The sequence below is a fragment of the Gallus gallus genome, chromosome 2, assembly GCF_016699485.2.
Source record: "Gallus gallus isolate bGalGal1 chromosome 2, bGalGal1.mat.broiler.GRCg7b, whole genome shotgun sequence".
Taxonomy (NCBI): domain Eukaryota; kingdom Metazoa; phylum Chordata; class Aves; order Galliformes; family Phasianidae; genus Gallus; species Gallus gallus.
Genome location: NC_052533.1, coordinates 129,649,647 through 129,673,421, shown reverse-complemented (window position 1 = coordinate 129,673,421; position 23,775 = coordinate 129,649,647). Strand labels below are relative to the sequence as shown.

The 23,775-nt window shown below is 40.3% G+C and overlaps 1 long non-coding RNA gene across 8 annotated transcripts in view; it reads left to right on the top strand.

Annotated features, from left to right (window-relative positions):
• Positions 1–23,775, top strand: part of LOC100859898 — a 47,655-nt gene that overhangs the window by 3,766 nt on the left and 20,114 nt on the right. For all 8 annotated transcript variants that reach the window (XR_005855766.2, XR_005855774.2, XR_005855769.2 and 5 more), the window contains exon 2: positions 5,180–5,288. This is a non-coding gene — a long non-coding RNA (uncharacterized LOC100859898). The remainder of the gene's footprint in view (positions 1–5,179; positions 5,289–23,775) is intronic.

Sequence of the window (23,775 nt, the reverse complement as noted above, 5' to 3'; positions counted from 1 at the left end):
CTGTTCCTCTATTTGCTCTACTTAGTACAGGGGAAAAAGACAGGCTGCTGACCTGAAATGGTTAGGTACTGACAGCAGTTCTAAAAAATGCAAATGGAAGCACAGTGTCCAACTAAGAATGACTTTTAGAAGAAACTATGGCTTTCCTCTCCGCCAAACTATGGTCTAATTCTTGCGTTAATCAAGATTTCACTTGGGATCCCCTTTAGCAAGATGTATCTCAGATACATGTTAGCTAGCCACTCTTCCTACCCTATGGACAAACTGTGGATCTCCCAACAGAGCACTGCATTGAAGCTCCCTGAGATCATAAACCTGTCTGAAATGGTGCTGGTAGCTGAAGAGGACACAGCAGCTTCAGGTTCTTTTGCCTCCCACTTACACCGAGATGGGTATTTTCCATTGAAGCTGTGCCTTAGGGAAGTTGGAGGTTCAAGGACCTCTCAGCCCAAAATAAATGCACCTTGAAAGGTCCCAGAAAGTACCATGAGCATGGAATAAAATTAAGTTTTGGGTAACAGTTTTACCCTTCTGCTGAAGAACTGCCTCTGTAGGTTATGCAAACCAAAACCATGAGGTCAAAAATGAGAGTGCACAAGAGATTGTGACTCTAAAATAATGACATAAATTGTCTATGTATTTTTACCAAACATTCATTAAGTTAAAAGAATAGAAATAACCCAGGGAAGAACTTCCAATCCTTTTCCCACAAGGCTGGCAAATTCATATTTGCTTGATAGATAAGTTGATGCTTATTTAGGACTTTGACGGACCAAAAACCTCATGTTCTCTGACGTGAAAAAGTTCAAGTGAGAAGTTGTTATAGGAAACTTTAATGGCCATAAAATGTGCGGTCTCTTAAATTTGGCTGATGGAATCACTTCAGCTGATAGCTTCCATTGGTTTGGATGCAATGGGTTTAAAAAGAAATAGGAGGTAAATATAAGCTCGCTACAAATCAAAACAACCCAGCATATTTCTGTGGCAAACAGTAGTAACTTCAGCAGGACTCCTCCTGGAAAACTTTCTATATTTTTCTTGGGATGGATCCCAAACTTCTCCTTCAGCTTAGCTGAGGTATATTTTATATCACTTTTTTCCTTTTCCCTCCACTTTTACTTTAAAAACTGCTCACTGATGACTCACCCCTGTAGCTGTGGAACCAGAAGGAACAGAACACAGGGCAGCGGGATGAGGCAAAAGGCAGACCCGGATCTGGGAGCAGCATTCAGCCTGGCTAGATGAGCCCTGGTTCTGCTGCCCTTGGGGCCTGGGGAGCAGCAGGTGGGAAGAAGATGTGCTGGCAGCGGCTGCATGGATTCACATGGAGGGATATGATCTTCCCCACTCCCACCTTTCTTTCTCCACTGGAACTGGCTTTGAGGTACCATTCACCATCACCAACTTTAAAGCTGCTGTTGCAGACAGCCAAATGCATTCCAAGTGGCTTTGCTGAAAGTGGCACTTCACTGCACTGAGTGAATGCTGATGGATGTTCTTTAATTAAAGTGCTATAATAAAAAATACAGAACATCTGTGCCAAGGTGCTAAGTAATCTGTCTAAACAGATATCTAATTTTAAACTCAGTTATTTTACAGAAATATTACGTAAAATTTTCAAATAGGAAATAGAGTCCTACTTTTCCCATGTGCATAGTATTTCTCTTCATTCTATAAAATTCTTCTCAGCTTGCATTTGGTTTTATTTGAAGTTAAGTGAGCTGTTCTCCTCCTTTGGGCTTCCAGTTAAACAGCTGACATTCTCTGTTGGTACATAAAAAACTAAAGAAATTTCCCTTTTCTTTTATTGTGATTTAATGTCCTAGTATCTACTGCATCTACACTACTGGAAACAAATATTCATACAGATATGAACTTTTATGATAAACTTACTTTGCAGAAGACACTTGGGATTGCTTGCATTACAAGCACGCTGACTTTGTTAACCAGCCCTGCAGTACACTGCTACTCTCTCTTTTTAGTAGGGAGCCTGTGGGTTCCAGCATAGCATCACCACTGACAGTGAGTGTGCCAAATTGCAACACAGTTCTGAGACACCAGCCTCACCAATTCCAACAGGTATCTTCTGCAAAAGACAGCAAGATCTGATCCTAAAAGAAAACAGGCAGCAGCAACAATAACAACAACAACAACAAAAGAACATTTATTTTGAGGCATCATTGAGCTGGTACTCTTGAACAGTATTTTTTATATCCTTTTAATGCCATCCTTTTGCTCTCTTTATTTTATATCCAGTTCTTCAGAAAGGAGGTTATAGGCTGGTATTCCTGATGCTTCTCCTGCAACCCAAATCTTCCCAGCACTTACCAGTCACTAAAAATGTGATAATGATGTCCACATTTAGCTGCAAGCTGCTGCTTCTTTCTTTTAAGGCTCTCCCCTGTTTAGCTTTGCCATCAATATCAAAACACATCTTGGGGCAAAACACCAACTCCAGAAGCTTCTGCGGAAAGTTTGGAGCTCTGGGAACGGCCTCGAGGAGTGTGGGATGCCTGGGGCAGCAAGGAGCTCTGGTACAATTTCAGTACAAAGTCTGTGGGATAAAGACCTCTGCTGAAAATAGCTTTGCTTATGTTTTGTCATATTCTACCACAGCTCTCCAGAAACCCAGAGAAATAAAAATATGTTTTGATTGTTCTTCCTGATGGCTGAAGCTTACCCTGGCTAAAGCTTGTCACTCACTGCCCTACAGGGAAAACAACATGAAAAATGCTGTTTAAAATAAAAGCAACAAAAAACACACACACAAAGGGAACAAGGAAAGGGAGGACATTCTCTAAGCAGGGAAGTGTGAGCCTCACTTGCAATCCAAAACTATAATGGGAGGCAGAGGTGCCAAAAGACCTTTAGCCTGCCAGTTTTTCAGTGAGACGGGTAGCTTTTTCCACAGGAAAGTGGAAATGACCCTGAAACTCAACCCAAGGCAGTGGCCACTGGAGCAGCAGAAAAAATAAAGGGGTAGAAAATAAAGCTGATTACATTCTGCAGGAAAAGTGATTTGGGACGGAAGGAGGAGGAGGCTGTGTGCAGTGGAAAATTCAGAAAACATTCTGTTTCCAGAAAGAAAATAAATGGTGTGTAGGAATGACCACAGGGAGGGGATGCAGGAGTTACAGGGAGCATGGGCAGGACTTGCGTAGGTCAGAAGGGTGAAGAAACACAGATGTGGGGAAGTAGAGAAATGAGGGCAGTGAGGAGTGAATCCCAGGGAGAAGGGAGGGTGGGAGAGGCTGGTGGGATCGGGAAATGTAGACAGAACTGAAATCAAAGATTCATAGAATCAAAGAATGGATTGGGTTGGGAGGAACCTTAAACCTTATCTAGTTGCCATTCATTAGATCACTTTGCCCACAGCCTTGAACACCTCCAGGGATGGGGTATCCACAACTCTTGACAACTTTTGCCAGCACCTCACCACCCTCTGAGTGAAAGGTTTCCCTCTAACATCTAATCTAAATCTCCACTCTCGTAGTGTAAAACTGTTCCCCTTTGTCCTATCTGTCACTATCAGACTGTGTAAAAAGCCTGTCTCCCTCTTCACTTGTAAGCTCCCTTTAAGTACTGGAAGACTGCAATGAGGTCTCCATGGAACTTTCTCTTCTTCAGGCCAAACAAGCCCAGCTGTCTCAGCCTTTCTTTTCAGGAAAAGCATTACAGCCCTCTGAGGTCTGAGCGCATTTGTGGCCTCCTCTGGACCCACTCCAACAGCTCCACATCTTTCTTGTACTGGGGGCCCCAGACCTGGACACAGTACTGCAAGATGGGGCCTCATGAGGGCAGAGTAGAAGGGAACTATTGCCTTCCTCTCTTTTGATGCAGCACAGAATGCAGTTGGCCTTCCAGGCCACAAGCACAAGCTCGCTTTAAGTTTTTCATCCGCCAAGACCCCCAAATCTTTCTTCACAGGGCTGATTTTAATGATTTCTTCTCGTAGTCTGTATACATATCTGACATTGCCCCAGCCCAAGCACAACACAGTGTACTTGGCCTTGTTGAATCTCTTTCCTTAGGCTCATGAGGGCCCACTTCTCAAGCTTGTCTAGGTCCCTGTGTCATATCAACTTCATCACTCAGCTTGGTGTTGCCTGCAAACTTGCTGAGGGTGCACTTAATCCCACTGCCTAAGTCATTGATAAAGATATTGAAGAGCAACAATCCTAAGACACACCCCTAGGAGACACCACTCATGACTGGCCTCCACCTGGACATAGAGCTGTTGACCACAACTCTCTAAGACCATCCAACCAACTCTTTATTCACCAAATAGTCCTCTCTTCAAATCCATATCTTTTCAATTTACGGATAAGGATGTGGTGTGGGACCATGTCAGAGGCCTTGCAGAAGTCCAAGTAGAGAACATGAGTTGCCCTCTCTTTGCCCACCAATGTACAGAAGGCCACCAAATTGGTCAGGCATTATCTGCCCTTGGTGAAGCCACACTGGCTGTCTCAGATTATCTCCTTGTCTCACATGTGCTTTAGCATTTCTTCCAGGAGGATCCATGGCATGATCTTCCCAGGCACAAGAGGTGCAGCTCGCGAGCTTGTAGTTCCCCAAATCTTCCTTTCTCCCTTTCTTAAATATGGGAGTGTTCTTTCCCTTTTTCCGGTCAGTAGGGACTTCACCTGACCTTTCACATATGATGGAGAGTGGCTCAAAGCTGGACCCTTCTTTCCCTCATCCCCCTGTATGAGCTGTCTTCTAGACCACAGCTACTGTCTTCTAGACCACAGCTAACATTCAAGTTACCTCAGAAACATACCCCTCCTGCCTGAAAACCTTTCCCAGATCAGATTTTTTCTTCTGCTGGCAGTGCCCTGCTTAGAGTAATTGCTTCAGGCATTTGTGCATGTGCTGTGTGTCCCTCAGTTGTGAGGAAGTCCAATGTGGAATGGTTGCCAGCTGGTTCAGGAAGCAGCTGTGCTGTACCTTCACTGTTCTGCATGTACAGGACACCCTGATCCCAGGCCTGCATGTAATTGTGGCTTGTGAGCAGGTAGGTCAGTGTGAAGTTACTCAAGAGGCATGGTCTCTGTGAGGCAGTCACTGCAGAAGGGACTTCAATGGAGGCTGGGTATGCTTGCTTCAATAAGATATTCCAAGATTTTGTGTTGAGAGATGTGAAATTAACTCATGCCTCTTGCTGTCTGTCATGTAGGTCCACATCGCTCCTGGAAATACACTGCTGAGGTATTCAGCAAAAAGCAGAGCATCCAACCTAATTCTTCTCTCCTCTGAATGTTTCTGTTCTCTTATGCTGCCTAAATGTGAGTATTTGTGATGCCTATACCCCATTTCCTGCACTCCATATTGCCATGCTTTGTGACTCTGCATGAGGTAGCAATGAAGGAGGAGAAGGAGGAGCAGGATGGGAGGGCCCAGACTTGCCAGCAGTGGGGTGGGATGTCCAGAAGCTGCCTGGGCCTGGCATCCCGTCTGGGCTGAGGGAGCCGTGAAGCAAAATCTGAGCATAAGAGCTGCCTCTGATTTATGTCTACAGTAGCAAAGAGTTGGGCAGCAAGGAACAAGTATCTCTGCCTAAATGGTTTTTAGAACGCAAATCACTTGATGGAGTGAGAGGAGGGGAGATGAGCTAGAAAAGCTGCCACTACGTTTTATTGTGCCATTGACCCTGCCAAGGTGTGGGAGCAGAGAACCTGATCTATCATGTTATGGCTCTGCAGAAAGCAGCTGGAGCTTTCCACAGTGCTCCCGGTCCATCCAAACATAAATGCGGACCCGGTTCCTTGGTCTGTGCAGATACAAGCTACTATGCAAATGGACAAATGCCTGTCTCCTTCTGTACCCTTGCTACGTGTTTATGGGCCTTAGGCATGAATGGATCTTAGAACATTGTGCATGTTTGTCATCAGGTCTTCAAACTATATCAGCCTTTGTCACTTGAATGGTAATAACTTTCTTATCATAAATTTGTGATAATTACATGCAATTGTACCAAATTAAATTCTGTTTTTTCTGTGTTCTCCATAGACATTCATACAACCTTACTCAAATCTACCTCTACTGTGGCTCCCAGCTGCTTGCTTACAGCTGGTTTGCTGGTGAACTGAGACTTGCCCTTGTACATAAGGACCAAAGGTGTATGTGTAGTAAATGGGTGTAGTAAATGTCTATTCCATCTATTGCATTTGTGTTTTGCAACTAGTTATTGCCTACACAATTCTCAGAACATCAAGCTTTCTAGACCAAGGATTTTCTTTTCATCCTTGTTTGTGTAGTTTCTAACACAATGGAGTCCTAATCCTTGTGTGTTGCATTATAAACCAACAAATTATTGTACCTTTTTGGTAGTAAAGAGAACAAACTAGACAGGAAGGAGATTAAACTTTATTTCTAAGGGCAGTACAGAGGAAATGACTCAGATGAGCATTCTGTGGTCTAATGCACCTAAGTTTGCAGGTAGTATAAATGATCTCTTATAGGTTTCTTTGTCTTAAAGGAACACAGTACATCCAAGGGAAAAAAAAAAAAAAAGCATAGGCTTGGAGTAAGAAATGGCCAGCATAAAGAAAGGAAAGGTCTCTTATCTCAGCAAGAATAATCTTTGGAGAGCTGCAAAAATTTGTGCCCAGATCACTGCTATTTCTATTATACATGAATTAATCCAGACAAATTTAGTGATGTGAACTGGTTAAAATGTTAAGACTGAAGTGTTTAGAGAGCAGAATAAGCTATGTAGGTTGCTCAAAAAGTTTGTTTTTGCTCCTGTTTATTTCCATTGAAAATATAACAAAGAGCACAGTAACACTATTTGATAGAACAAATTCTCAGCTACAGAACACTATTTTTCAACATAGTCACCACTGTTAGCTACGCATTTTTGCCAGCAATGAACAAGAGCCTGCTTTCTGCGCTTGTAAAAATCTGCGTGGCCATCTGAAACATGGCTTGGCTTTCACACTACTGTCACCACTGCTGAAATGCACCACCTACAGCCTCCTCATGCTCACATCCACTGCTTGGTCTTCAGAAATATTCAGTAAGTATTTACGAGTATCCATGGGTACCATTTTTTCCACATGGAGAAATTCCATTCCGCACCTTTTCTTCCTACACACTTCCATGTCAGACACCATTTTCTCAGGGTGTCCCTCAACTGCCATTTGTTGCATAGCAACAAAATGTAATGGAATATTGGCAGGAAGGTTCAACCTCTGCTGCCATACCACTAACATCTGCCTCTGATGTCATGGGCCAACATAGTAAAATAGGAGGCATTACTTTCAGGGCAGCCTTCGTATATGTGTATTAGCTGGAGAAGCTATCTAGAACAAATGGATTTTCAGGAAACATTTTCTGACAATATGATGTAATCGAGCAGCAGGGAGGAGGTAGGAAATGCATTTTAGCAGACTGCCTTTGCTTCTACTATTATTTGTTTCATTCCCTCCCTTATTTACCTTACAATCTAGTGCAGGAATTAACTACAGCATGAGGAAAAAGTGACATTCATGGAAAAAAAAAACCAAAAAACAAATGCTGGTTATATTTGCATAAATGTGTGGGCACGAAGTTTTATGCACAAACGCGTTAATCTGTTTGCAGTAGCTCTGCTTTTCATCTTGTCTATTAAGAACTTACAATTTAAGCAGGGAAAAAGCATGTGACTAGTTATATCCAATTCTGCTCTTTTTATTGTATGCGAAGGCGATTCACCAGGTGGTTCATGTTTTGTAAGAATGCAGTATGTACTTCTGTAGCTCAAAGACTTTCCTGTTAGCTGAAAGCCATGTTTGTGTAACTCACAAGTTGTAACGTGTTCATTTCTTATCCTTTCTGGGTTCCGAGGATGTTTAAACAACGGTGTAGTCTGAACAAGTCTAGGAAACTAGTGTTCTTAATTAAAAACTATTTATATTGAAAAAATGGAGATATGGCAAGGCAACACGAGTAGAAGACTGAGTTATGTAGCTGGAATGCTTTCCTATTTCATTCTACTTTGAAATACAAATACTGTTTTTCAATAAAAATAGTAGAAATAATAAACGTTTTCCAGCTGCTATCATGTCATTCATAATAAATAGCCTTCTTGGTCTGCATTTGTTTCTGTTTGTAAGCTATTCACAGAGTACTATAAGCCTTAGCTATGTTTATTTGAGGACATGCAGCATATTCATCAGCCCAAGTCTTCTTCTCCTACTTTAACTGTTCCTCACTGTTGGTAATATGGGCTTTGTCAAGTCCTCCCAAATGGGACTGCTTCTGGTTTCTAGTAAGGTGAAATGTAGTAAGGAATAGGAAATCTGAATTAAAGATAGTTGAGTAAGCAGGATAAACTCAAATGTATTTTTAAAGTTTAGGAGTTTAGCTACCCAAATGTCTCCAAATGAAATTACCAAACTTTGTGCATCACCCTTTCTACCACCATTCAGGAGTGGTTCTACACACAATATGACAACAATCATTTTCTTGTGAAGTGATTTTAGAAAACAGATATAGTTACGAGTGAGCAAATGTTTGGAAATTGAATTTGATAACTGATGTGACAATATAAGAGGCCCTAAAATCATCTAAATGTATTTATTTTCCTTGCTGTAGCATTCACACTGCATTTACTGCTACCAGTACTTTCCTTTTTATATAAAATGCACACCTGAGCAGTGGATACTGAACTGTGTCCTTGCCGTTATGTTACTTAAGCATTCCGTTTGCCCTGACTTCATCCTGCAGTGACTTCTGTTGCTCCCATCCACTAACTACACACCCACACCATGCATTCACTTTGTGACTATGACAGGTTGAGTGCCTTCCTGTTCAGTCTCATTTGCTCCAGCCACCTATGTGCGCCACAATACAAATAATTACAGCTACAGTTCTCCATTATGTGTAATTTGCTTGAAAATAAAAATTGTCATAGATCTGTGAATTCCAAATGAGTTTTGTGTGTTTGAACCATGTAGCAATTTATAACAACTGAACATCTGCCTTAATGCTGGAAACAAGTCTTTTGTTAGGAAGCAAATTGAGAATCCTTCTATATTGAGTATGTGTGTCTGCATTTTTCTGTTGTGCTCATGCACGCATGATTGGAAGAATATTTCTTTGTGCATTCAAAAGGTGATACCAGGCAACAATTTCAGGAGTAGGAATTTGTCTGCCATGGGGACATCTTGATAATCAAACATCATTGGCAGGAGCAGAGTTGGTGTCTGCTTTTAAGGTTCCAACAGCTGAAGGCCATGAAATGGCTTTGTCCTTTCTGCTTGCATTGCCTGTGGCAGAACTGAGAAAGGCAGAATTAGAAACAGCTGCTGCATGAGGATGAGTGTGTGCAGGCAGCCCAGCACAGCCCAGCCAGAGTGCCCATTCCTCCTCTCCAACATCAGCAAAACCAGCAAACCTTGGACTTTCACCGTCTTTCCATGCTGGTTCTCCTCTTTCCAATAGTCAAAGCCTTGGCTTTTCCATACCTGAAGTGGCAAAATTCAATTCTACAAATGCATCTGAAAAGCTTTCTCTGTACAGTACAATTCCACACTTCATTATCAAAATCTCTTTTTTATCCTTCTCTAACAAAGAGCATTCATTGCTGATGACCTCACTAGATTTCCTGTGTGGCTTCATTGGCCTGGAAAGCAGCACTTTAGGGATTACAGAACTGCAACATGTTCAGACTTTATCCAGCATTAGAACTGATAAAAAAAAATAAAACCTTAAAGATTATGATCTTTAAGGGCAAAAAAAACAGCGTTGTTTTAATGTTAAAAAATCAGCTTTTGATGAATGTGAACAGCTAGGTAGAATACACTTTGAATTGTGTAATGTAACCAGTATTAAAGCAAACATTGGACTTGATCTGAAAATAAATTAACCTACATCTGATTAAATTAATATAATTATTTCAGCACATTTTACAAGTTTGGTCAGTTTACCTTCCTAAATAGTGTTAGACTGCATATGCTTTCATCTTTTCACTTGCCTGTTAAGGCTAGAAAGGCAATTAACTCCTACCTTGTTAACGACTGAACAATTTTGATCTGTTATTAATAGAGACAGAATCGATAAAATCCAAATTGGAGATGTGGATCCAGAGGTAAACTCCTTAAACCTCCCTCCTTACTCAGAACAAACTCCGAGATAAAACAGCTTTCTAATTCTGTCCCAAAGACGAAGTACACAACATAAATATGCTCATCTTCCACATTTTGTGCTCCAGAGAACGCATGCAACAATTCACCATAAATTCTCAAATTTCTGAATTCTCCTCCTAAAGTAGATAAATGGCCTTTTGATTACTGGCAACAAAAGAGGCACATAAAATAGCTAATGTAATAACATTTAATCCTGCAGTTGTGGAAAACATTTGCTCAATTGAATGGTTAAGAGCAATACAGATGCCTCATATGGCCCTGCAAAAGTGTATACAAACAACTCTCCATATTTAATGGAGGGCTTAAACATCTGCATAAATATAAGCTGGCTTCTTGTAAGGTTCAGAGTTGATGACAGAATCAAAATCTGATTGTCCTTTGGTCCTTGTCAGACTTACGTCTTACATGAAAAGAGTTTTGCTGTCTCTATTTAGAAGATAATGACAAACTCCTCCTGATTTTAGAGAAGCAAGTTTTCACCCAGTGATGTGGCTGTTGCTGGCAGAGCTGTGTCACCCATCCAGGTGTGCAAAGAACAGCCCAGCACATGGGGATTGTTGATGACTCCTCAGTAAGAAGAGCATTAAAATGCCTTTGAAAGATCTGGGAGTTTTATTGTTGCTGTTTTTAACTGGATCTCAGTTAAACCAGTAATCACTTAAATTATATCAAGCTTTTAAGACCCATCTGGAGAAAAGACCTGTAAATGGAAAAGAGGAAAACACATTTAGCTTTAAAAGTTTCGCCAACTACAATCACTGCTGCATCTCATCTTCTTTATGGCTTTGCAGCCTACCAAGGAATAGTAATAGTTGCTCGAGTTCAGTTATGTGCATTTTGAATGTAATTACCTTGTTTTTTTTAAGCCAACCAGGCTCAAAAATATTTAAAATGGCAGAACATGGAATGGAGTACAGCTATTTTCCATGGCAATTGTAAATATTTGCTCTCTATTGTAACTGCTCTTGTTCTTTGAATGTACAGTTTTGAAGGAGTTATCCAAGCGTATCTGGGATTTGTTAACTGAGGAAGGAGGAGAGTGAGAGGATGCAGGAAGCTATAAATAACACAGTGCAATCACTGAGTGGTGTGATCACATGCCTAAAAACTTTTGGCTGCACAACTTCTTCCAACTGTTTTTCTGTGTTCTGTAGTTCAGCACATCCTACCTGTACCTGCTATAGGATGAAGGCAATTAAAGTCTGGTAATGACATGCTGAGGCAACCCCGGGAGAAGCTGGCACACAAAACAGCACACATCCATCTGGGGAATCTTGGCCTTGGATGTGTATAGCCTCGTGGCTCTCCCCAGAGGAGCAGGGGGACAGGACTGGCAATGGGAAATTTGGGAGAGCCTGGGTGAGCAGTTGATGAGGCCTTGCCAGATTTGATCTCTCTGTTTTGTCTGCAGGGCTGAGAAAGGCAGACAGGAGCTGGGAGGACCAGACACACAGGACATAGCTAGAATGCCATACAGATGTCTCAAGGCTATGTTCTTCCCCTTGTTAAATGAGGGTTTAGACAAGGATCTGGGTACCATACTTTAATCAGTCATTCACAGTGAGATTTCTGGGTGTCACTCATTTCAGCGTGACAGAGAAACAGCTAAGGGCTGACTTGTTTCCCAGCTATGATCAGAAATTGATAAATGAGGGGTTTTCAGTGTGTGGCAGATGAAGATGTGACTGGTAGCCTGTAGCGCATGCTTGACAAAATTCTGGAATCTGAATGCACTGTTTAGTTTGCTTTATCATTTTTTTGATTTTGCGTCAACGGTGAGGGAAAATAATTAATCAATGAATTATGCTCTTCACCATGTTTAAGATATTTTTATATTTAAACCATTTTAATAGATCTACAAGTTTTTAAGTGGTCACTTATTCAAGGATATTGCATAGTCTCGTCGATAAGGACAAAAGAGATCATTACAGAGATTCATTCAAGTCCTGGACGGTTCTGTAACTATTTAACACACAAAAGCAAAATTAATATGTATGACACAAGAATGTAATTTCCCACAGTGCCTACTCTTAGTCTGCTGGGAAGCAGGACAGACAGGGAAAAGACAAACAAATACCATGTGAACTAAAAATAGGATGTGCATAATGATTTTCAACTGGTAGAGAAGGAGGTTGATGAATTCCCACAGAACTGGGAAACAGCATGGATCTCCCATTCTGAGTAGAGATCAGTAGACGTGAGGTGTTTCATCCTCACTGCTTTCTGAAATCCACTCAAGGAAACAAAGCATGAGAAAACAAACAATCAAACAAAATCCACAGGATTCAGCGAGGCTTTGTAAGATTTGAAGTCATTTTCAGCTCTTGAACACTCTTCTACACAGCTGCTCCTTTCTCCTTTCTGTGACTAGGAGGTGCAAATCACAGAATCAGAGGATCAGAATCACAGATTGTCTTGACATGGAAGGGACCCATAGGGATCACCGAGTCCAGCTCCTATTCAAAGTGACAAGCCAAACACAGTCAAGTTAACCATTGTTCTGGTGTCTTTAAAATCTATGTGGTATCTCTGCCCTGGCTCCAAAACTTCTTTGTACCTCACTCTGTGATCTTAAATTTAGTCTCTCATGCTCGTGTAGCCAGTTCATTTTCATTTTGCATACCCTACCTATCACACAACAATTCTTTTTTGAAATCTTAAAGCCTGTATGAATATTTCTGTGGAGGTCTTACTGTTTGCTGCCATAGTGCCTAATCTCCACTCACACCAGGATGCTGTTGTGTAGCAACAGTACAGAAACACAGGGAGGAGGAGTCCTTCTCCAACATATTAGCTGCTTAAGTAGCAAAGTGTTTTCCTTTCATCTGACAGATGCTGAGTTATGGCACAGAAACACGAAGTGAATTGGTAAATACAAGAATTGAGTCTGGGTTTTCTAATTGTAACATGAGTCCTTAATCACGTGGCAAGCCAGCTTTCAGTTGTTCTTTGTTTAACAGAAAGCCTTTTTCTTTATTATTTCCTTTTTAATTTTTTAAGCAGGGATTTCCTGCAGTGGTTGCTGCAGAGACCCTAAAAGATAACACTTCCTTGAAAGCGATGGATTGATTTACTGTCGTTCCCCTGGTGAGACTGTTTGGAGAGAGGATGATTTTCAAAAGCTTAATAATGATGAACACATGCGTAAGGACAGTGTTATAAAACAAAAATCATTGTAGTCTCACTTCTTTTAAAAGTATACACAGGATAAAAACTTCTTAAAATCAGCACCGTTGATGTAATGACACATAAAGTTATTCTAATGTAAAAGATTAATTGATACTTCTCGTGTAGGAAGAGCACTGATGTTCTTATTAGCAATTATATAAAAAGAACACTTAGCGTAGTTATAAACTATTGCTTTGTAGGAATTAATAGCAGTTTGCAACTCTTCAGGACCACAGTATATAGCTAATCTTTTTCTGTATGACTAGAAAATGTGCTCCTATTGAAATGTATGTAAATTTGACACATCAGGTCAGTTCTAAAAAAGTAAAGAAAAAAGATTAGCAGTTACTAAATTGAATGAATTATGTACTTACCGGCAAAGAACACTGGTATTTCCTAATCCCTTCTAAGGCTTTTTCTCTGTGTGTAAGATTATGGATACTTTTCCTGAATATAATAATATGTTTTCATGGGTCCCCAGAGGCTGACACCTGAATCTTCTCATCTTTTTAGGATAAAGAATTATTTCTTAAAATTATGGGGCATTATTAGCACATTTAAACTGGTTCAGAAAGAGATTAGAAAGTTATACCCTCCCAGGGGAGAGTCAACATTTCTCAGAACAAAGCCTACTTCCAAAGAAATCCAAGAGTTTGTGTGGGCTCGGCGTATTTGTAGGTCACCCCAGAATGGGCTTAAGTTGCCGACATTTTTGCTGGCAATCACAGCTAAATGAAACTCCTTCTATAGAAACTTACTTCACTTTACATTTACTTTGGGCAAAGAACAGTGAAAAACCTGCTGTTTTCCAAAGCTCAGCGGCGCTGCTATCAAAGGTAGACAAACTGCTGCTGTTATTCCAGACTTCAGCTAAACTCTGGATGTCATACTAGCGATGCATGGAAATCTCCAGCATTTTCCTCACTGAGTACAAGTTTCTTGCTTATTAAATACATTGGCTCCTAGAAGTTTTCAATAAGAATTGTTTTCTGATCAAAGCGGTAAAGCATTCTTCAGCAGCACATTGAAATGACTCAATAAGGCAGAATGGCTTCAATTTGAGTTTTATAATTTTAACTTGAGACTGTAACTCTTCCGTAAGTTTACTTCAGTGTGTTCAAAATGGTTTTATTTTTTGGCATATTTTGGGCTGAGGGAAATCTTAATCTTTATTTAAACTTGTAGAGTTGTTAAAATATCCAACGAAAAGACAGTTCCAAACTCTGATGAGCCCATCTTTGAGCTTTAGTCAAAATATCATCATTTATCACTTGCCTATTTCTGACAGACAACATATGAGTAGGTTAGAATGCAGGGCTGTCATTGCAGGAAATGTTCGAGGCTTAAAGAGAGTGCTGTTTTTTTCTAAGAGGTTTCTTCTAATTCTTTTCCATTTCATTAGTAATTTAATTCTGTTTCAATAATAAGTAATTTTCCACACAGACTTCTTTTGAAATGAACAATCAAAACTTTATAAGCTCTTAGTGTAAGCCATTTTGACCCGTTTTAAAATGTTTTTTTAAAGAGTAATATTTTTTTCCCTTTAAAACTAAATATGATACTACTACTAACAGACCCTCTCAATTAGCCTGATAGTTAAAGGTGGAAACTGCTATGGAAATTTCAAATATAGTTAAAATGCCAGCACCAGAAAAAGACTGTCATAAAGAAAATGAAGCTTCCCATTGCTATAAAATACTCTCCATGGCCTGATTGTTCAGACAGTTTGTTTCCTACTCACAAACTTCTGAGTCCAATAAAGGAAGAAATGAATCAGGCCAGCGGGAAGCCTGAATTCTGCTGTGTACTTTTCATCTCTTGGGCATCATAAAGTAATGCTAGTTTCAGGATAAGCTATTTCGGTAAATCTTCTGTCATCATAAATGTTTTTGTAATTAAAGCAACAGATAATGTAATATGCATTGATAATTCTCATAATAATATGCAAACTAGTCAGTAATTTAATATGCGTACTAGTAGATAATTATCTATTTCCCCAAACACCATGTCATCAATAAAACGGAGTTATTCACTTCAAGAGCCGTGATTAACCTCTGGGTTCCCACACGCTCCATGGTTTGGCAGCGCAGTGAGACACGGAGCATTTACAGGTCCATGTGCGGCAGTCTGCAGGTTCAGCAAGTTCAGGAAAAGATCCTTTTCTTCAGGAGGCAAGATTACACTTGTCCAGGAATGTGTATATTGCGTAGACGATCATGTTTCAGCTTCATATCCTGAGGATTATATCCTGTTGTTATTCCTAGGAGCTGAAAGGATCTTTAATTCAGCATTTTGTGAGCGTGAATAGCTCAGACACAGTTTCTTTCCAGTGCAGCAGGGAGAACAGGCAGGCAGGCAGTGACCTGGGCTTGGTGCTGCTCCGATGGGAGCTGGCTGGCTGTGGGGAGCCCGGCTCGTTTGGATTTACAGCCCTCTGCTTCCTGGCAATTTCAGCAGCTCTAGCACAGTGCTGTTGGTTAAGTTCAGCCTTTAGTTGCCCATGTAATTTATTTTCCAGATGTGACTGAGCAAATAGAAAACGTAGCAATCTCTCTCCTTGCGCAGCCTCCCTGGGCCAGGCCTCCCAGCCTCCTGCACCGCCCACACTGCCCCACATCCCCGCGCTGCCCCTTCTGTTCCATCTGCTCTCCTGGGGACCTGGGGCCCTCCAACCAGCCAGATACATGCGTGTACCCCTCCGCAGTAGCACTCCCCTTCCCCTCCTGCCTCCCAGTCATACAACTGAGGTCCTCCTTGGAAATAAATAAGTACCAGCAGCTAACTCTGCACTGGCATTTGGGCCACTGCCAGCTGCAGGTGTGCTGGAAGCAATAGCTGCAGTGGATGTACACTCTAAACATGTCTCTGAATAATAGAAACGGGCAGGAGTAGCACTCATTATGTGGTACAGACAGAAAAAATGTTACTGGATTGCAACTTTACCCCGGACTGCCCTAAGTAATAATTTCCATCATTGCCATTTATTGCCTCAGTTAAACATAAATAGTCACAGTCGCCTTTGGCCTTTTGAAGCATCGTGAGCTACCGAAGTTGGGAACTCAGGGCTGATCTGTGCTGTAGTTTTCCAGTGAACCTGAGAATGCTTGAGTGAAAACAAGCCTCATGTGCAGAGTATCTCGACACCCCTACTCAGGTATAGGCTCTTGTGACCTTTCGTTTGGTCAAAAGAGGTTCGGTTTGATTCTGTACCAGAAGGTCTTGCTGCCATGTGCAGGATTTACAAGCAAACCTGTTACAGAAATCTTCCTTCCAATCATGTGGATGTATGGTCTGCCTGTCAGCAAGTGCTGTTCCCAGGATCATATTTCTGTGCATAGTAGCGGAATAGCAAAAGTGGCATTTCTCCTCAAAGCCGTGACTTTTCAAATGAAACTATTTAATTTTTTTTAAGGAACCTGAAAATGACTTTGCCTTGAATACATCTGATCTAAATTAAAATCTTTTGAACTGCACTAAAACTTTTTATATGAAGTCATTTCAACCTCCATGTGTTACGGATGATTTCGAGGATTTGTGCAAATGTTTTGTAGTGTTCCTCTACTCTGTGGTTTGAGCTTCCTGTGCATCTTTCTCATGAAGCATCAGTGGCACACTGGAATGGCAATCCTGTGCTGTGGGAAAGGCTGCCCAAGGCTTATACAAGAGGAGAAGCTCTAAAACATCAGGTCTTAGAAGGCACTCCAGCATCATGTCAGCTGCAATGTCACGTGGTTTTCAATAAACTATTTTCATTACATTTCAATTCAGGAAAATGAAATATGTCAACACAGAAATGCTGAAAAGTTTCATTCTGGTTTGAGGGGAAAAGAAAGACCTCTATTTCTCCACAATATTTTAAACAATTTCTCGAAATGTTTTGGAATTTAGTCTGTTAGTGGAACAAAACTAAGACCAAAATGTTGGAGTTTAGGAAACCTGAATGAACAGTCATGGGAGTCTCTGTACATCCTAAAAGGAAGAAAAGATGCTCTGGAAGTCAAAAAAAGAAAAAGAGATTCCCAAAAGTCAGTGACGGCACCATGAAATGTTGGGTACACAAGCAAGATCAGGCTTTTATGTGAATGACAGAGAACCGCTTGTCGTGTATAGTGCAGTTGATAGGACTGAATGACTCAAATCATTTAGTCTCATTTTGTATTTAGTAGTATGCTACTACATGTTTCCTCAATGTTTATGTACCTGTATAAATTCTCCTCTAACACCTTATTGAGTTGTATTTCTTGAAAAAAATACAATGTATAAAATTTTACATAGGCTACCAAAGCAGTCAGCTGAAATTAGCTGACTATTGTTTCTCTCAGATTTTGACTGTAGTGAATTGCAATGATGGACCAGTACCTAAAAATTGCCTTGTTCTTTGCTGTGTCATGGAAATGAAATTATATTGCCTTTGTGCAGTCATATACAGATGTGAATTCCCTTCTTAATCACTTTTGAGTTCGTTGTGCTTGAGGAAATCAGATCTCAGAGATAAATACGTTCTGTGAGCATAGACAACTGGACAGAGGAAAGAGATACTATATGTGCCCTCAGGAAAAGCTGTCAGGTGAGCTCATTGCCTTTTAGACAGTAGATAATCAGGAGCAAAGGGATGAGCTGGCCATGGAAGGAGTTTCAGATAAGCTTGCACCTTTCTAAATAAGTAAAACAGAGTTGATTTATAAACCAGACATCATTCATTTTTGTTCTTGTAATGTTTTTTTAAGAGAAGGTTTCTCTTCCCCTCTAGCTGATGGTAGTCATTCAATCAAAGGGACAGGTTCCGAACCTGGATTAAAGACCTGGCAGAGAATAGTCTCCATGAAAAGTTTTTGTTCTTGAAATCTTTCAAAGCTTCCAGACCATTTCTGGCAGTTCTGGTTGGAAAGTGTCAATGGAAGAAAAGTAACCCAAAATTAACCTCCCCAAAAAGTAACCCCCCCAAAAAAAAAACTCACACTGAGTATAATTAATCTACTTCACTCTGTCACATAGCTATCTCGATACAAGACCAAGGGATGCTCTGATCTCTGTTTATGCCACAGCCCTGTGTTTGGAAGAAGATTGCTGCAGAGAGAAGAGCTGATGTTGGATAGGACCTGGTTTATGAACACTACTTAGTCCCCTCTTTGTTTTGACATCTTGCTGTCAAGAAGTTCAGAGGAAAAAAACTGTTAGATTTTCTAGGTCAGACTGGTATTAAATAGAAATAACTAAAATATTCACATTTCATAAAGTATGGAGTTAATACTCTATGGCATTTTGATTTAAAACACTATTTTGTTTCAAGAAAGAAGACATTTTAATGTATTTCTTAAAACAAAAACTGGGGAGGGAATGTTCCAGAAGAACCAAAATCCCTTCTTTAGGAACACTGTTATGCCACAAAAACAGTTCGAATTAAATGTGCATATTCTGCAAAGAGAACTGAAATAACAATTTGCTAAGCGATGGGTGCTGTTTAGTCAAATGTCACTGACTTGAGTGTGTATGTTCAGCAGAAATCTTTAGCATGAGTACCTCTTTATAAAAGTCCCACCTCATCTTTCTGGGGAAAAATCAAATCAGCCTATATATGTGTGAGATCAGTAGAGAAGATGTGTTATTATCTTAGTCTGGAAGCCATTGACATTGAAAGCTGGTCCCCATAAACAAAGTTAACAAAGGAAATGCTAAATTTGTGAGGAAGTCCAGATCAAAGTCTGGGTGCCATAGCTTGAATGTAATGTCTAAACTTCTCCTCCCACAGCTGGCACTGTCTTAGATTTATCTCTATTACATTGCTGTCAGTGCTCATTGATTTTGCACGCTCCAGCTTGATGGACCATTTAATTAACATTAATCTGTTTTGAATATCCAGACTACATAGGTGAGTAAGATATGTACACTGTAGTAGCCAGTGTCTTGTTAAGTGCTATCTTTATATAATTAACTATTGATAGCATAGACCTCATTGACAGGTAAGCTCCTTATAAATTTCCTGTAGTGTTGGCAATTCTTATTTTAACTTATTTTTAATGCAAGGTCATTGGCAAAGATGTAGGTGTAATTCTTGCTGTAAAAGTTGACTTGTAGCACCAGTCTGGTAACTGGACTATACAGCTGGTTCTTGAAGATAGGCCTTTGAATCATTTGCCATCTGGTTACTTGGATGTTTATGTAAAATGAATTTGGTGTCATTCCCCAGATGTCCAGCCTCTTTTGCCATTTATGTTAATTTACTCAGATTGCTGGCCAGCTCCAAAGAAGGCACAAAAAATGGGTAGGTTGTAGAGATCAAATTTCTGTTTCATAGAAATGACTGAAAGGTTGGCAGGATGAAGCAGGAGAGCTGGCACTCTTGTCTTTTATTTTGCAAAAGCATTTCTTCTTGCAGCAAAGTAGGAAGGAATTTGTAGAAAACCTGAATGAGAACTTCTGTCTTACTTAAAGAGAAGCTGTGATTCCCAGAGGATATGGTGTCTGTTGGAGCAGTGGAAATGTACATTCAAGGTGAGCAACCAACATTAGCCAAGCTGAAAATTATTATAATGGGTCACAGAGTAGTAGCTGCTTAGCTGGTTATATTTCTTCCCTTCTTTCTTTGTTTCTTTTTTTTAATGTCCTATGATCAAGGTCAGATGGGAAAAACTGAAGATTTATTCCAAGTTGTTCGTGTATGTCTTGAATAAATTGTTATGATGGAAGAACAAGGGTTGCCTACCTTCTTAATGCAGGCATCAAACTGCAGAACCGTACTATCTAGTTTGAGTCATTCTTTATGAAGAGGTGAATATAATGACTCAGACTTATGGAAGGTGAAGTTATTGACTGTAAAGAACATTAATATTAGAAATATGAAGGGATTTGTGGTATGCCTGCCTATATGAAAGCTAATCACTCAAATCACTGGGGTAAAAAACGATGCCAAGTTTGTGATTTCTAGCTCTTTGATTCAAAGATTAAACAGGGTTCAAAAAATTTGCCAAGAGAACAATTTCAAGTGTGGGAACTGCAATATTTCTGAGATGATACTTACACCACAAGCCTATGCAAACCATACCTTTACAGCAGTAATGAAATGAGGCACATGCACTCTGAGGAGTCGATACAGGAGGGAACTGGGTACCCATCATGTCAAAGTACAAGAAGTAAATCGTTAGCTTTGCCTCGGGAGCAGATTTCTGAGGCTTTGGGGGGTGTTTTTTGTTTTGTTTTGTTTTGTTTGAAAGGATTTACTATTCAGAGCAGACCTCTGATCCACATCTTAATCACTGCTTCTTAGAAGGATTGATTATTAAATGCAGACCTGTGATCCGCATGGTAATCTCTTCAAAATTCTGGATTCTCTTCAAGGCAAAAGGTCTAATGTCAGGTCTAGATCTTAAATCTCTTGGTATTTCGCTGTCATTTTGTGTTTCGTACAAGCAAAGACTCCAACAATAGATGAAGTTAAAAACAGAAGAAAAAAAAGAAACAACGAACAAGCTCAGTGCTCCATGATTCTGTTCTGGGAATTGGTAGCAGCCATGTCAGCAAAAACACTGTTTTGCTGGAGTAAGCGAGGCTGTGGTCAGCCATCCTTGTCCAGCTGGGCTGCACTGACTGAAGGTATTATTGTCCCAGGCTGCTCATCATTTGCCTGTCCTGCTCCACAGCTTTGCAGGTGACAAGAACCATCCTCCAGCTCTGCTTCAGCTGGATATTTTGAAATGCAGCCGAGAGGGACTGAATCTACTGCCCAGACTGGGAGCAAGCAGGGAAGGGGAGGATCCCTGGATCTTCCTACCTTTAGAATGGGGATGGCGCCAGCTCACAGAAAGAGCAAGAAACAGCTGGGAAAATGACAGCGTGTTCAAACTGCTGGGATGATTTGCAAAATGTCTAACGCTTATTTTAGGGTGGCTATTCCTATGTAATAGGGAGGCTTTTCTAGTGAAAACAGGTTTAAAATATTCCATAGGCAATCGTATGAATGTGTTCAAAAAAGCCTGCATGTAATGAATATGCAAGAGGTTGTGCAGACACATTTAACTTGGGCTGTTTTTGCAGTCTATGTTTTCCGAAGATAGCTTTTATATGGAATATATATTTATAATGTATTTAAAATAATCCAATGTTTTTCTATATGAAAATGCATAAAATATCTTTACTTGCTCTGATGAGAAATGGAAAAATAAATCTCAAAACTAATGTATTTAAATTGACTGATACGAAATTGAAGGTTTTTTTCTAAAGGCTCTGAACATTTTCAGCAGCGCAGACACTTTAATTCGTGCTCCATGCTTAACTAATGGCAGCTGTATTCTCCAAAATTGTACACTCGGTCCTGTCCTCCCACACTCTCTCACAGCTAACCAACAAAAGCTCTCAAGGTTTTAAAAATAATCTCACTGAGCTGAGGGCACAGGAGGCTTCTACACTGATGATTTGCTATAGGCCTTTTGTAAATCACTTTATTAAACCTAAGACAAAGCTGCCAAAGTAGTGATAAAATTTTAACTCTAATTGTGCACGTGGTAATTATTAATAAAAGAGTAAACTGATGGACAGTAGCCTAGTGCTTATTAAGTACTGAGTAATACGTATGTCACTCCAAAACTAATGCCTCCTATTTATTATTTATTTCCATGGAAACTACAGCAGATACAAGGAGTACAATATTACTGTTCGACAGAGCAAATTCTCAGCTACCAAATACTATTTTTCAACATAGTCACCACCATTAGCTATGCATTTTTACCAGCAATGAACAAGAGCCTGCATGTAGCGCCCAAAAATCTGCACCAGCTGAGGTGATCCACTGTCACCACTGCTGAAACACATCACCCACCACCTCACTGTGCTCATATACAATATTTGGTCTCCATCAACATTCAGCAAGCATCAGTGAATGTCAATGGGTACCATTTTCTTCATATGGAGGAATTCAATGACAGACTTTTCCTCCATACATACTTCCATATCAGACTCCATTTTGTCAGACTGCCCCTCTGCTGCCATCTGTCATGCAGCAACAACATGTAACAGTATACTGCTGGGGAAGTTCATCCTCTACTGCCAAATACCACCACCATTTGCCTGTGAAGTCGTAGGCCAACATGATGAAATAGTAGGCGTTACTTTCAGAGCAGCCTCCATAGTTCTGCAGATGTCTCTTCTATGTTGTTTTTAGCATTAAGAAATAAAAGCATTGAAACAACCACAGACATTTTTAATTAGTGACAAATCCAGATGATTTTGATGGAGCTGCCATCTGATACTTACCATTATCACTGATCCTAATTGACTACAGCTAGTGAGAAGTTTCACTGAAATCAATCTGATTTGTACAATTAAATTTAAGTAGCTGGGCTTGAAAACTGGATGCTTAATTGAAACTAAAAGTGTATATAGATTTACATTAGATATAAGGAAGAAATTCCTCACTATGAGAGCCCAGGGACAGGCTGCCCAGAGAAGCTGTGCACATCCCATCCCTGGCGGCATTCAAGACCAGGTTAGATGGGCCCCGGGCAGACTGATCTGCTGGGTGGCAGCCCTGTACATGGCATGGGGCTTGGAACTGGGTGGTCTTTAAGGTCCTTTCCAACCCAGATCGTTCTGTACTCCTATGAATTTAAATGACATTTTTGACAAAGTCATGTCTAGCACAAAGTACTGATCAAAAGAAATACGTTGTTTTAAATGTTGTAACTGCTGGTGCAAATGATCATTGTTGAAGGAGGGGACAAAAATCACATTTTTTTCCAGAAGATTCATTTATGTAGAAATTATATTTATCTGCAATTCCTGCTATGTTGTATTTTGACACATTTTGCTTTACAACGACAGTACTGAAAATTCTGAGCAATGTTTGCAGCGCAAAAAAAAAAATTGCTGATGGTAAAAAAAAGTCACAGCATCATAGAATCACCAAGGTTGGAAAAGACTTCCAAGATCATCCAGTCCAACAGTCTACCTACCCCCAGTATCTCCCCACTGAACCATATCCCTCCCTACCACATCTAAACGTTTCTTGAACACCTCCAGGGCTGGTGACTCCATCACCTCCCTGGGCAGCCCATTCCAGCACCTGACTGCTCTCTTTTGGAAAATATTTTTTTCCCACTAATATATATATATATATAATTTATTTATTACATATACCTACAGTAAGTAACATAACTTTATGTATTTTGCTAACTGTATTTAAAGTTTTTCAAGGGTTTTGCCCTTGGTCCTCAGTTTTGTCGGTTTAGTGAGAACCATTGGTGAAGGGTGAATGGTTGGACTGGATGATCCTGTGGGTCTTTACCAACCTTAGCGATTCTATGATTCTATTTTTGGGACCATCTATGAAGATGTTAGAGCATGTTGACTGATCTTTATTGATCTGCATTTAGCTTTAGAATAGTTCAAGGGAGTCACTGCACCAGAATGACATCATACAACTGGAAGTGGGGCTGTGGGACTACCCAGAGCTATTTGGATGACCTGAACACTAGGTTGGGGT